This window comes from Thalassophryne amazonica, chromosome 15 (assembly GCF_902500255.1).
Source record: "Thalassophryne amazonica chromosome 15, fThaAma1.1, whole genome shotgun sequence".
NCBI classification, from domain to species: domain Eukaryota; kingdom Metazoa; phylum Chordata; class Actinopteri; order Batrachoidiformes; family Batrachoididae; genus Thalassophryne; species Thalassophryne amazonica.
In genome coordinates, this window is record NC_047117.1 from 41060381 (window position 1) to 41072743 (window position 12363).

Genomic DNA, 12363 nt, shown 5'->3' on the forward strand with positions numbered 1-12363 from the left:
GGAGCTCATCACCTGGGTGTATTTAAGGCTCACAGGTTTCAGTAGTCACTCACCAGATCTATGCGTCTTGTACCTTCTTTCCAGCTTTTCTTCATGTGTTTTCTTAGTCCTGTTTTGCCTGACTGTTTTTTGACTGACTGCCTGTGTATCCAACTCTGCCTGATGTTTTTTGTACTGCTGTTTGTTTTGGACTACCTTTATGTGTACCGACCTCTGCCTGAATCATCACTAAACCCTTCTGAACTACAGAGCTGTGAGTCTGAGTTTTGCATTTGTGTCCAGAAGTCTTTAGCCACCAAGCCTGATAGATCGATCTGGCTAACAATGGCTAACAGCAGACTCAGATGCTTTTCAGCAAACAGTACGCCACCACAGTTGGCAGCTTGTGTTGTGTGGGCCGCTGAAGAGGAGGTACTGCTGGCCCACCACCACCAGATGGCGCCCTGCTTGAAGTGCGGGCTTCAAGCATGAGAGGGCGTCATAGCAACCGGGAGTGACAGCTGTCACTCGTTATCAGCACCAGCTGTCACTCATCCACATCACATCACCACCACCATAAAGGCCGGACTGCAACTCCACCTCCCCGCCGAGAAATCAGCTATCAGAAGAGGTAATTTCTCCGCTGAACGTGAAACTGCATTATAGTCTGGACTCTTTTTGCAGCCGTATTCCTGTGGTGTTCCTTATCCGTTGGATTGGCGTTAGGTGTGATCAGTGACGGCTTCGCTCCACACTCCATCCAGATAAGTGGTTAGACAGGAGCTGCACGAGTGTGTGATTGGAGGTGGAGGTGCTCCCTCCCAAAAGAATACAGACTGTGGGATTACTGAGTGTGCGAACTCACACTCATCAATACTGTTTTTCTGTTCTCTGCCAGCAGTACCAGGTCTGACAGCGGGAGACGGTGACCACCTGGGGACCCAGGACTTGGCGGCTCCGGTGTTCTTCAGATTCGTTGGCGGTGAAGGCCATGTGGGATCCGGTTCGGCTCAGGACGGATGTCTCCTATCCTCAAGCCTGCCCTCACGTCACTCAAATCTGTAATTCGGTGGTACCTAAACTGTGATTGTCTGTATTTCGTTGTGCACTACAACATTAAATTGTTACTGTTTGGCTTATCCATTGCCCATTCATTTAACGCCCCCTGTTGTGGGTCCATGTTCCTACACCTTCACAACAGCTTGCACAGCAAGAGGATCAGCTGACCACACTTAACGCTGGTATTAACGAGCTGGCCAAACACCAGGACTTGTTTATGTCCTCTTTAATCGCACAGATGCAGCAGCTTTTGTCTAAGTTAAATGACAAAACTTAGACAAGTGCATCTACCTGCACTCCCCTTCCAGGTTCGTCAGCAGCCACGTCGGCTCCCATACCAGCACCTGAGTTCTTGAATCAGCTGTCTTGACTCGAATGATTCTCGTCTATGTGCCCGACCGAAAGAACATAAATAGCATACATGATAACGCATCTTACTAGTCGAGCAGCGGCACGGGCCATGGCGGAGTGGAGCCACCAGTCAGCTTCCCGCACGTCCTGAGCGCCCAGCCACCCTGCGGAGGAAACTCATCTCGACCGCTTGTACTCGCAATCTCGTTCTTTCGGTCATGAGCCAAATCTCATGACCATAGGTGAGGGTCAGAACATAGATCGATCGGTAAATCAAGAGCTTTGCCCCCCTGCTTAGCTCTCTCTTCTTGTTTTGGGTCCTGTTTCCAAAATGACTGTTTCACGCCCAGAAAACATCACTTTGGCAATAATATTAATCCATGAACTCAGTAGAATCCTTCAAAAAGGCACATATACACTTTTAAATTTTGGCTCTCCATTTACTCCTTAAATTGTTCTTTCCAATGTAATATCAGTTTCTGTGTCATTGTTATGCCATCTGGGCATTAAATGTTCATTAGTTTTTCTTGAATTATTGACAACATTTATGTAACTGACTACAAGCATGGAAATCTGCTTAGGTCAGATGGTTCTTCACTTCAGTATTATTATGTCTACGTGCTAAAGGTATTTTGGGTCTTGTTTCCAAAATGATTGTTTCACGCACAGAAAATGTCACTTTGGCAAGTTTGATATTAATCCTTGAACTTAGCTGAAACATTAAGAAATTCGCAGATGCACTTTTTTACTCATTTTGTTCTTTTCAATGTAACAGTTTCGTTGTAATTGTTGTGTCAATGGGCCTTACAAGTTCATTAATTTTTACTGAAATATTCTCAGTATTTATGAAACTGACTCCAATAATGAAAATTTGCTTAGATCAGATGGTTCTTCACTTCGGCATGGCTATTTCTCCTTGCTAAAGGTGTTTTGGGTCCTGTCTCCAAACAACTGTTTTGGGCCCACAAAATGTCACTTTGGCAAGTTTGATGTTGCTTTAACTGAGCTTAAACTTTGATAAATGGGCATAAAATCATTATATTTCACTTTTTTCCTCTCTGAATCCCTGTCAAAAGACGTTTTCCCTGTTTATTTTCACTGTAACATCAATTTTTTTCTTTTTATGTCAATGGACTTTACAAGTTCATTAATTTTATTGAATTGTTCATAATGTTTATGCCACTGACTCAATCATGAAAATCTGCTTAGGTCAGATGGTTCTTCACTTCGGTATGACTATGTCTACGTGCTAAAGGTATTTTGGGTCCTGTTTCCAAAATGATTGCTTCACGCCCAGAAAACACTACTTTGGTAATTTTGATATTCCTTTAAGTGAGCTGAGGCCTCTTGCCACGTGGATGTGCTTGGAAGCCCTCCCTAGGCAGTGACCAGGGGGCATCCTCACCAGATGTCCAAACTACTTCAGCTGGCTCCTTTCCATACGAAAAAGCAGCAGGTGTACTCCGAGTCCCTCCCTGTCCAGGAGATGTAAGCCCACATACCCGACAGAGGAATCTCATTTCTGCTATGTTATTTTTTCAGTCATTACCCAAAGTTCATGACCGTAGGTGAGGATACGAGTATAAATCAACTGGTAAATTGAGAGCCTCGCCTTCTGACTCAGCTCCTTCTCCTTCTTAAACTCTCCTTTAAGGCAAAATTATACATATCTGTGATGGCCAGAGCTATAGGCTGGTGATTATCCAAGATTTTGGCAGCTATTTTTCCTCTATAATTAGAACACACTGGACCCCTTTAAAAATGGTGACCACCACCCCAGTTTGCCAATCCAGGGGTAATGTCCCAGAGTAATGAGTATTATGTTTGTAAATGCTGGTAAAACAACACATACACATGAATAACTGTGTTCTGGCATTGTTTTGTCACTTAATAATTGAAGTGGACCAAGAACAACAGGTTTGGAAATTTCTGGAATTCATTGAATGTATGTAAGAAAGATACACAAATTTATGTGTGATATGCTGAACCCCCTCCCCACCCCCTTTCAAACTGACAGTGATCACTTACCCATTTATCGATGTCAGCAGCCATTCCAGGCCATAAAACCCTTGAAATTGCATCTCTAGTCTTTTTTTTTTTTTTTTTTTTGGCCACTGTATGCACCTCTGCGGCTGTAGTAAAAATCCCTAAAAATGGCATTGACCTCTGTTCCTCTCACTACCTTAACGCCCTTACCAAGACCCTTTAAATAGTACAGCACTCCATCTAGGAAATAAATTATTGAAAAGATACATTTTCATCAGAAAATAGAGCGGGATTAAGCATTACGAAGTCGGCATATGGACATAAAATTAAATAAATATAATAATAAATAAACACGTGGCATCTATATTTAAACCAGTTAACTCATTTTCGATGACAAACATCAAAGCTTTTTGCCAAACTTAATTTTTTCATATTTATGCATGTTTGGCGGATATTGCACTTTTGGGTTTTGTAGTCCAAAATTGTTTGATATAATCCTTGCTCCACATTGCTGCCAATACAGTTGAGGTGATAATGTCCAGGACATCAATGGTGATTGCATAAATTCATCCCCGTATTGGAGAATTTCTTTTTTTTTTTTTTTTTTTTTTTGGTCAAATTTGCAGATATGCTACCGTGAATTAAATGAATAGATTTTGTTACAGATTGACCCACTGGTTTGATCTACTTTAGCAAATATTATACAATAGTTATTATACAATAATTATTACAATAGTTATATCGTGTAATTTTAAAAAGTAAAATAAAACAAAGCAGGGACAATGCAATTATATACAAGTAACTTGTTTTGATTTGCAAATGGTTTCTTTGTTAATTTTTCTATTTTAATGTATGTTCTGTGAAGCTTCATGTGTGAACATTTTCATAAATACAGTTATTATTGTTTTTATTAATACAACTACGACTTACACATCACATTTCCATTTATTTTTATAAACAAAGATGCAGAAGAAATTGTGTATAAAATAAAAAACGACTGGCAACAAAACTTAATTAAATGAAAGAGATGTGTGCAAATTTCATCAACATGACACCTTCCGGGGGGAGCTAGGCGGGGGTGCATTCCATGGCCGACTGGCTAGCCTCAAAATGCAGCCCCCCCCCCCCAAAAAAAAATCCTTCTGTTGGGCCCAGCATGAAATACATTTTAGAGCACATTCATAGTACAGATACTGATAGGTACAGCAAATTTAATCAACATGACACCTTCCGGGGGGAGCTAGGAGTGCATTCCCCAGAAGACTGGCTTGCCGCAAAATGCGCCCCCCCCCCCAAAAAAAAATCCCCCCCATAAATCAGTATTCTCCCCCAGTAGCGCCTTTTGGTACGACCGTATTTTTTCATGACACGGGGGGCGCTTTACAACACCTTCAGGCTCTGTTGGATCGCTTTTCCCTAGCTAGTAAGAAAACCAACATTCTCTACCAAGACATGCCATATCCTCCCTCCATCTCCATTGACAACACAAAGCTGGAAGTTGTCACTGTTTTAATTATCTCGGGTCTACTGTGACGGACAAGCTCTCTCTGGATGCCAAGGTGGACATCAGGTTGGGGAAAGCAACCACAACGTTTAGCCGTCTCACTTCTAGAGTATGGAACAACTTGAAGCTGACCACTAAAACCAAGATTGCCATCTGTAACGCCTCTGTGATCAGCACTCTCCTGTATGGGAGCAACTCCTGGCCTACCTACTCACAGCAAGAGAAGAGGCTCAATATGTTCCACCTGAGAAGCCCATGCAAGTTTCTGGGTATCGCCTGGCAACATCGTGTCACCAACGCTGATGTACTATCTCGTACTGGTCTCCCTAGCATGCACTATTTCTTGAGATAGCGCAGACTGTGTTGGCTAGGCCACATTCATAGAATGGGTGTTGGTCACATCCCAAAAGACATCCTGTATGGGGAGCTCGGTCAGGACAAGTGCCCAATCAGCCGTCCCCATCTGCATTTCAAAGATGTGGTTAAAAGAGACCTAATAGGTATGAAGATTGACATCGACTCCTGGGCTGATGATTGGGCTTCATGGAGAGCCACGTGCACAAACACATCATGGGCTTTCAGGCTAGACGGCATGAGCTTGCTGTTGAAACATGCCGCATGCACTCTGAATGCTCTGCAGCCTAGCAAGAGGGCACAACCACGCAAATACTTATTATTGTGCCCTGTGTGGCAGACAAAGCCTTTCCCGTAGAGGGCCACGAAAAGATGTTGCTCCAGCAGCACTATCACCTCGTTTTTTTCTGCTTTTTATGTTTTATATACTTTAAGTGCAGGGGTGGTGGCCAAGTGGTGCTTGGTTTCAGTTCAGAAGGCTCCGGGTTCAAATCCCACCCCTGCCACATTTCTCCATGTAATGTGGAGTTGCGTCAGGAAGGGCATCCGGCGTAATAGCTGTGCCAGTTCAACATGCAGATCCACTTTGGATTTGCTGTGGCGACCCCAAGTGCAAACAAGGGAGCAGCCTAAGGGACTAACTATGTTTTATATACTTTAAGGATGCTAAAATCCGTGGTCAATTTGTCTGAAGGAGGCCAAAGATACTGACAAAATAATAATAATAACATTTAAAATAAGGCTTATCTTCATAATTAACTGATTTATTTAATGGAGAAAATAATCATATTTGATTGTTTGATCAATGGCATGGGAATGCTAGGAAAATTTCAGTTTAGATTTTGTTTTGACCCACAGATGAAGACCAAAAATTTGGGAGAAAAAAAGGCAAACACTACATAATCAAATTTGTGTCATATCTTTTGTATGTGTGTCAAACTTTTGTAGATTAGTTAATGTGAAGTATTTACACATCTATCTTAATATTTACAAATATCAAGCTAAATATTTAGCTAAATGTTGAGACAAATCTGCACCTTAATAAAAGAACTAATTTTTGTTCCTGTAAAACAGATTAATAAAGCGTCTAATGACAGACATTTTGTCATGCACGGCCTGGGTCTAGGCCTTAATCCCTATTTTGCCTCTCCCTTTGGCTCACCTCCTGCTCCAGCTTTGATGTATTAGTTGTTGTTTTCATTGTGTGGTTATTTTCCGTTCTAGTTTTGCTTTATCACTTTGTTTCTTTTTACTTTTATACTTCAGCCATGTTTCAGTTCCGTTTTTGTTTTGTTCAGCTAGTCTGTGTTTTCATTGTTTATCATTTAGTCATCTGCTTATTTTTGCTGTTCTGATTTCTGTTATCTGTGGTACTTTAATATCAGGTTTTGTTATCACTTAGTCTCTGTTTTACTTATAGTTTATTTCTCAGTCTGTTCCAGCTTAGTTTTGTCTTAGTGTTTTATTTCCTATTATTCTCTGATCAGTTTTATGTAGTTTATCTTCTGTGTTTGTTATCCTCTGGTTTGCTTTTCAGTTTTGTTCTTAGTTTGCTCTCACGCCCAGTTATTTATGTTCACTCCACGCCCTGCACCTGACATTGTTTTTTTTCCCTCACTTTGATTCTGTCTGCTTTGTGTTTCCATTTCACTCACGCTCTTTGCACCTGCTAAAGTATCTTTGTGTATTACATCACTCCAGTTTGTGCACTCCCCTCCTCACAATCTTGCCCGTGCATTATCTTTGTTCACTAGCCACACCCCCTTTCCAGATCTTTCCTCACGTGCACCTCATTAACGGCACCTGTTCCTCATCTCACATTCTAAATAGTCCACATGCATTTAAACCCCACAGTCCTTCACTTCCCCACCAGATTGTTGTCTTGTACACTTTACAGCTCTTGTTCTCAGTCCTGATTTTTGCCTTGTCGTGTATCGTATCTCTGCTCTGTATTCCTCGACCATGCCTCTTGCCTCATCCGGGATGTCTGTGTTTGCTTGTGCCTCTGACCCGTTCAACCACAACTGCGTTTTTGCCTCATCCTGATTGTACCTATGTTCCACTGCTTGATCACTTGTATGGAACCAGAGCCTGGAATAAAGACCATGTTTTCTCCTACACCTAAGCCTAGTCTGGGAGTTTGCATTGTAGTCCAGTGGTTAAGGGACATATTTTGGTGAAATCGTTCACATTGTGATAAAAGTGCCAGATTTAGTACAGAAGTAGCTTAGGGTATTAGGTTTCATATAAAATCAAGACCCCAGCTGGATCTTGCTTGTGAGGGCAATTATATGGATTTTAATACATGCTGCTAATTTTTACCAAAATATAATATTATAACACATTAAAGGCCAGGGAGGTAAAATATTATATCACCAGTGTCTACCTCTTGTCATAGCAAATATGCACAGCTTGCATGTACAGGAGCTTTGGGTTGCATTTGGAGTTGGAAAACACCAGCCATATCAACCAGCTCACACAATTGCTGGCATTCTTGGGCATGAAACATGTCTAGCATTACCATTTTTCCATGCAGTCACTGGATGTGACACTGTCTCATCTTTTGCTGGGAGAGGGAAGAAATCTGCTTTTGAGACCTGGAAAGTCTTTCCTGCTGTCACTCCTGTCTTCTCTGGTCTATCAGCATGTCCTGAGTCAATACAAGGTGATGATCTATCTTTGCTGGAAAAATTTGTAGTCCTTCTGTACAAGAGGACCAGCCCTGATACCAGTGTAAACAAGGCCCGACAAACATTATTTGCACATGATGCCCGGACCATTGAGAACATACCACCAACTCAAGATGCTCTTCAGGAACACCTGAAGAGAGCTGCATATCAAGGTGGGCATATCTGGGGACAGTGCCTACAATCACTACAGCAGCTACCTAGCCCACAAGACTGGGGATGGCAACTCACTGATGGAAGATGGACTCCAAAGTGGACCACATTACAAGAAGCTTCAAAAGCTTGCCAGGAGCTGATTAAATGTGGATGCAAGAAAGCATGCAGGGGCCTCTGCAAATGCTATAGAGCAAGTTTACCGTGCACTGCTCTTTGCTTCTGTAGTGCTAGCTGCCATCAGGACTAAATTACTGTAATATCACCATTAATGTTTGACAGTTGACCCTCCACAACTGAGTAGGTATCATCCTCTGATGTTTTTCAATGGAAGAGTTAAAAATGTTTGAAAAAGCAGTTCAATGCTTGAATGACCAGAGTGGTCACTTGGATATGTGCCCCGTGTATTATTTCTTGACAAGCCCATAAGCCTATTTTTGCTGAATTTAGCAGTTAGAATTGACTTAATAGTTCAGAAACCAGCAATAATAATTTATGTAATAAACATACATAATCTCAGTATTTATTTGATATGTCATTTGTCCAGAAATATTTATACGTGTTCATTCAGAACAGGATTATATCACCCCTACACCTTAATTACAGTGACACATGGCACTTTTTAGGTAGTTTTATAGTTGTTATAGATGGCTATTATTATTACAATAAAAAGAGGTAGAAAATTTTTTTAGGTACTATCTGGGATTACACACAATTATCTGGTCACAACATGAAGTTTTGAAATGCAATCCACTTGATCATAAAATTTGTTAGGGATCTTTTCCTATACCCCTTATCAAACCCAGCATGTTGTGAAAGTGTAGTGACACGGACCCACAACAGGGGGCGTAAATGAACGGACAATGAAAGAGTCGAATATGAACACTTTACTGTTGTGAATGAGCACAACCACAACACAGAGGAATGTGAAATTTTGCAAACAGTCAATCACAAGGGTGACGTGTGGGCAGGCTCGAGGATAGAAGACGTCTGTCCTGAGATGAACCGGAACCACACAATTTCCTCCACCACCGAACCCGGAGAAAACTGGAGCCGCCAAGTCCCGAGTCCCCAGGTGGTCACCGTCTTCGAAGGTCGGATCTGGTACTGCTGGCAAGGAGCAGAGACAATAAGATATGGGTGTGTGCACACCCAGTAACAATAACGATGGAGAGTCCACCTCCACCTCTAACACACACTCGTGCAGCTCCTGTCTCAACACTTATCTGGTGGGGTAGTAAGCGAAGCTGTCGCCGGTCACGCCAATCTCCAGATAAACACTCTGCAGGAAAACAGCTGCAAAAAGGCCGCAGGCCAGACTTTAGTGTAGCTTTGGTGTACAGCCTGACTGCACTCCTCGCGAGATAAATTTGACTTTCTGTCTCACTGGTGGTTCTTGACTCTGTTTGTCTTGTTAAAGGTTTTAAGAATGTTTGGAGGAGAAAATACCCAACACCGACCTCTCCCTCCACCATGGGAAATAATGGGGGCTGGTACCCCAAACACAGCTCAAACGGGGAGAGGCCGGTGGCAGAAGACACCTGGCTGTTATGTGCATACTCGATCCAGGCCAGGTGGTTGCTCCAGGCCGTCGGGTGCGCGGATGTCACACAGCGGAGGGTCTGTTCCAACTCCTGGTTGGCCCGTTCTGCCTGTACGTTTGTCTGTGGGTGGTACCCGGACGAGAGGCTCACGGTGGCCCCCAGTTCCCTGCAGAAACTCCTCCAGACTTGAGAGGAAAACTGGGGACCACGATCCGAGACAACGTCAGTAGGTATCCCATGCAGATGGACGACGTGGTGGACCAGGAGATCCGCTGTCTCCTGGGCCGTAGGGAGCTTCGGGAGGGCCACAAAGTGGGCCGCCCTGGAGAAGCGGTCCACTAGCATGAGGATGGTGGTGTTGCCCTGGGACGGTGGGAGGCCCGTGACAAAATCCAGGCCGATGTGGGACCAGGAGCAATGAGGCACAGGAAACGGTTGGAGCAGTCCTTGGGACCTCCTGTGGTCAGCCTTGCCCCTGGCGCAGGTGGTGCAGGCCTGGATGTACTCCCGGATGTCGGCCTCCATAGACGCCCACCAGAAGCGCTGCCGGACAACTGCCACGGTCCTTCGCATCCCCGGATGACAGGAGAGCTTGGAACCGTGACAGAAGTCTAGGACCGCAGCCCTGGCCTCTGGTGGGACGTATAGTCTGTCCTTCGGTCCAGTTCCCGGGTCCGGGCTCCGTGCCAGGGCCTCCCGGACAGTCTTCTCCACGTCCCAGGTGAGGGTGGCCACGATAGTGGACTCTGGAAGGATGGGCTCCGGTGGATCCGACAGCGCAGTTTTGACTTCGTCTTTGTGTACCCGGGACAAGGCATCCGATATCTGGTTCTTGGTCCCGGGGCGATAGGTGATCTGGAAGTCAAAACGCCCGAAGAACAGTGACCAGCGGGCTTGCCTGGGGTTCAGCCGCTTGGCGGTCCTGATATACTCCAGGTTCCGATGGTCAGTGAAAACCGTGAACGGCACAGACGCTCCCTCCAACAGGTGTCTCCACTCCTCAAGATCCTCTTTCACCGCAAGGAGTTCTCGATTGCCGACATCATAGTTCCGTTCAGCCGGGGTCAACCTGCGAGAAAAGTAGGCACATGGGTGAAGAACCTTATCGGTCTCTCCACTCTGGGATAGCACGGCTCCTATCCCTGAGTCAGAGGCGTCCACTTCAACCACAAACTGGCAGCTAGGGTCGGGCTGCACCAAAACTGGCGCAGTAGAGAACCGTCGTTTCAACTCCTTGAACGCGGCTTCGCACCGATCCGACCAGGTGAAGGGGACTTTTGGAGAGGTCAGGGCTGTCAGGGGGCTAACTACCTGACTGTAGCCCTTAATGAACCTCCTATAGAAATTTGCGAAGCCGAGGAACTGTTGCAGCTTCCTATGGCTTGTTGGTTGGGGCCAATCTCTCACCGCCACAACCTTGGCTGGATCAGGGGCGACGGAGTTAGAGGAGATGATAAACCCCAGGAAGGACAAAGAAGTGCAGTGAAACTCGCACTTCTCGCCCTTCACAAACAACCGGTTCTCCAACAACCGCTGCAGGACCTGACGTACATGCTGGACATGAGTCTCAGGATCCGGAGAAAAGATGAGTATATCGTCCAGATATACGAAGACGAATCAGTGCAGGAAGTCCCGCAAGATGTCGTTAACCAAGGCTTGGAACGTCGCAGGGGCGTTGGTGAGGCCGAACGGCATGACCAGGTACTCAAAGTGACCTAAGGGGTGTTAAATGCTGTCTTCCACTCGTCTCCCTTCCAGATCCGAACCAGGTGATGCGCATTCCTAAGATCCAGCTTAGTGAAGATTTTGGCTCCATGCAGGGGGGTGAACACGGAATCTAACAATGGCAACGGGTATCGGTTGCAAACCGTAATCTCATTCAGCCCCCTGTAATCAATGCATGGACGGAGTCCGCCATCTTTCTTGCCCACAAAAAAGAAACCTGCACCCATCGGGGAGGTGGAATTCCGGATCAGCCCGGCAGCTAATGAGTCCCGGATGTAGGTCTCCATTGATTCGCGCTCAGGTCGTGAGAGGTTGTACAGCCTGCTGGACGGGAACTCAACGCCTGGAATCAAGTCAATGGCACAATCGTATGGACAGTGCGGGGGAAGGGTGAGTGCCAGATCCTTGCTGAAGATGTCAGCAAGATCGTGGTACTCAACCGGCACCACCGTCAGATTGGGTGGGACTTTGACCTCCTCCTTAGCATGTAAACCGGGAGGAACCGAGGATCCTAAACACACCCGATGGCAGGTTTCGCTCCACTGAACCACCACCCCAGACGGCCAATCAATCCGGGGATTGTGTTTCAACATCCACGGGAAGCCCAAAATCACGCGGGAGGTAGAAGGAGTCACAAAAAACTCGATCTCCTCCCGATGATTTCCAGACACCACCAGAGTTACTAGTTGTGTCTTGTGTGTGATTAAAGGGAGAAGGGTGCCATCTAGTGCCCGCACCTGCAATGGCGAAGGGAGCGCCACCAGAGGGAGCCCTACCTCCCTTGCCCATCTGCTGTCCAGCAGATTCCCTTCTGACCCCGTGTCCACCAGTGCTGGGGCTTGAAGGGTTAAATCCCCACTTAGGATTGTAACTGGGAGTCGTGTCCCACATGCATGTCTTGGCCCACCCTTAGCCCAGTTTCTAGGGGCGGGCGTTGGTGTTTAACCGCTTGGGGCAGTCTCTCTGCATGTGCTCATTTGAACCGCAGATAAAGCACTCCCCGCGGGCCAGCCTCCGCTGT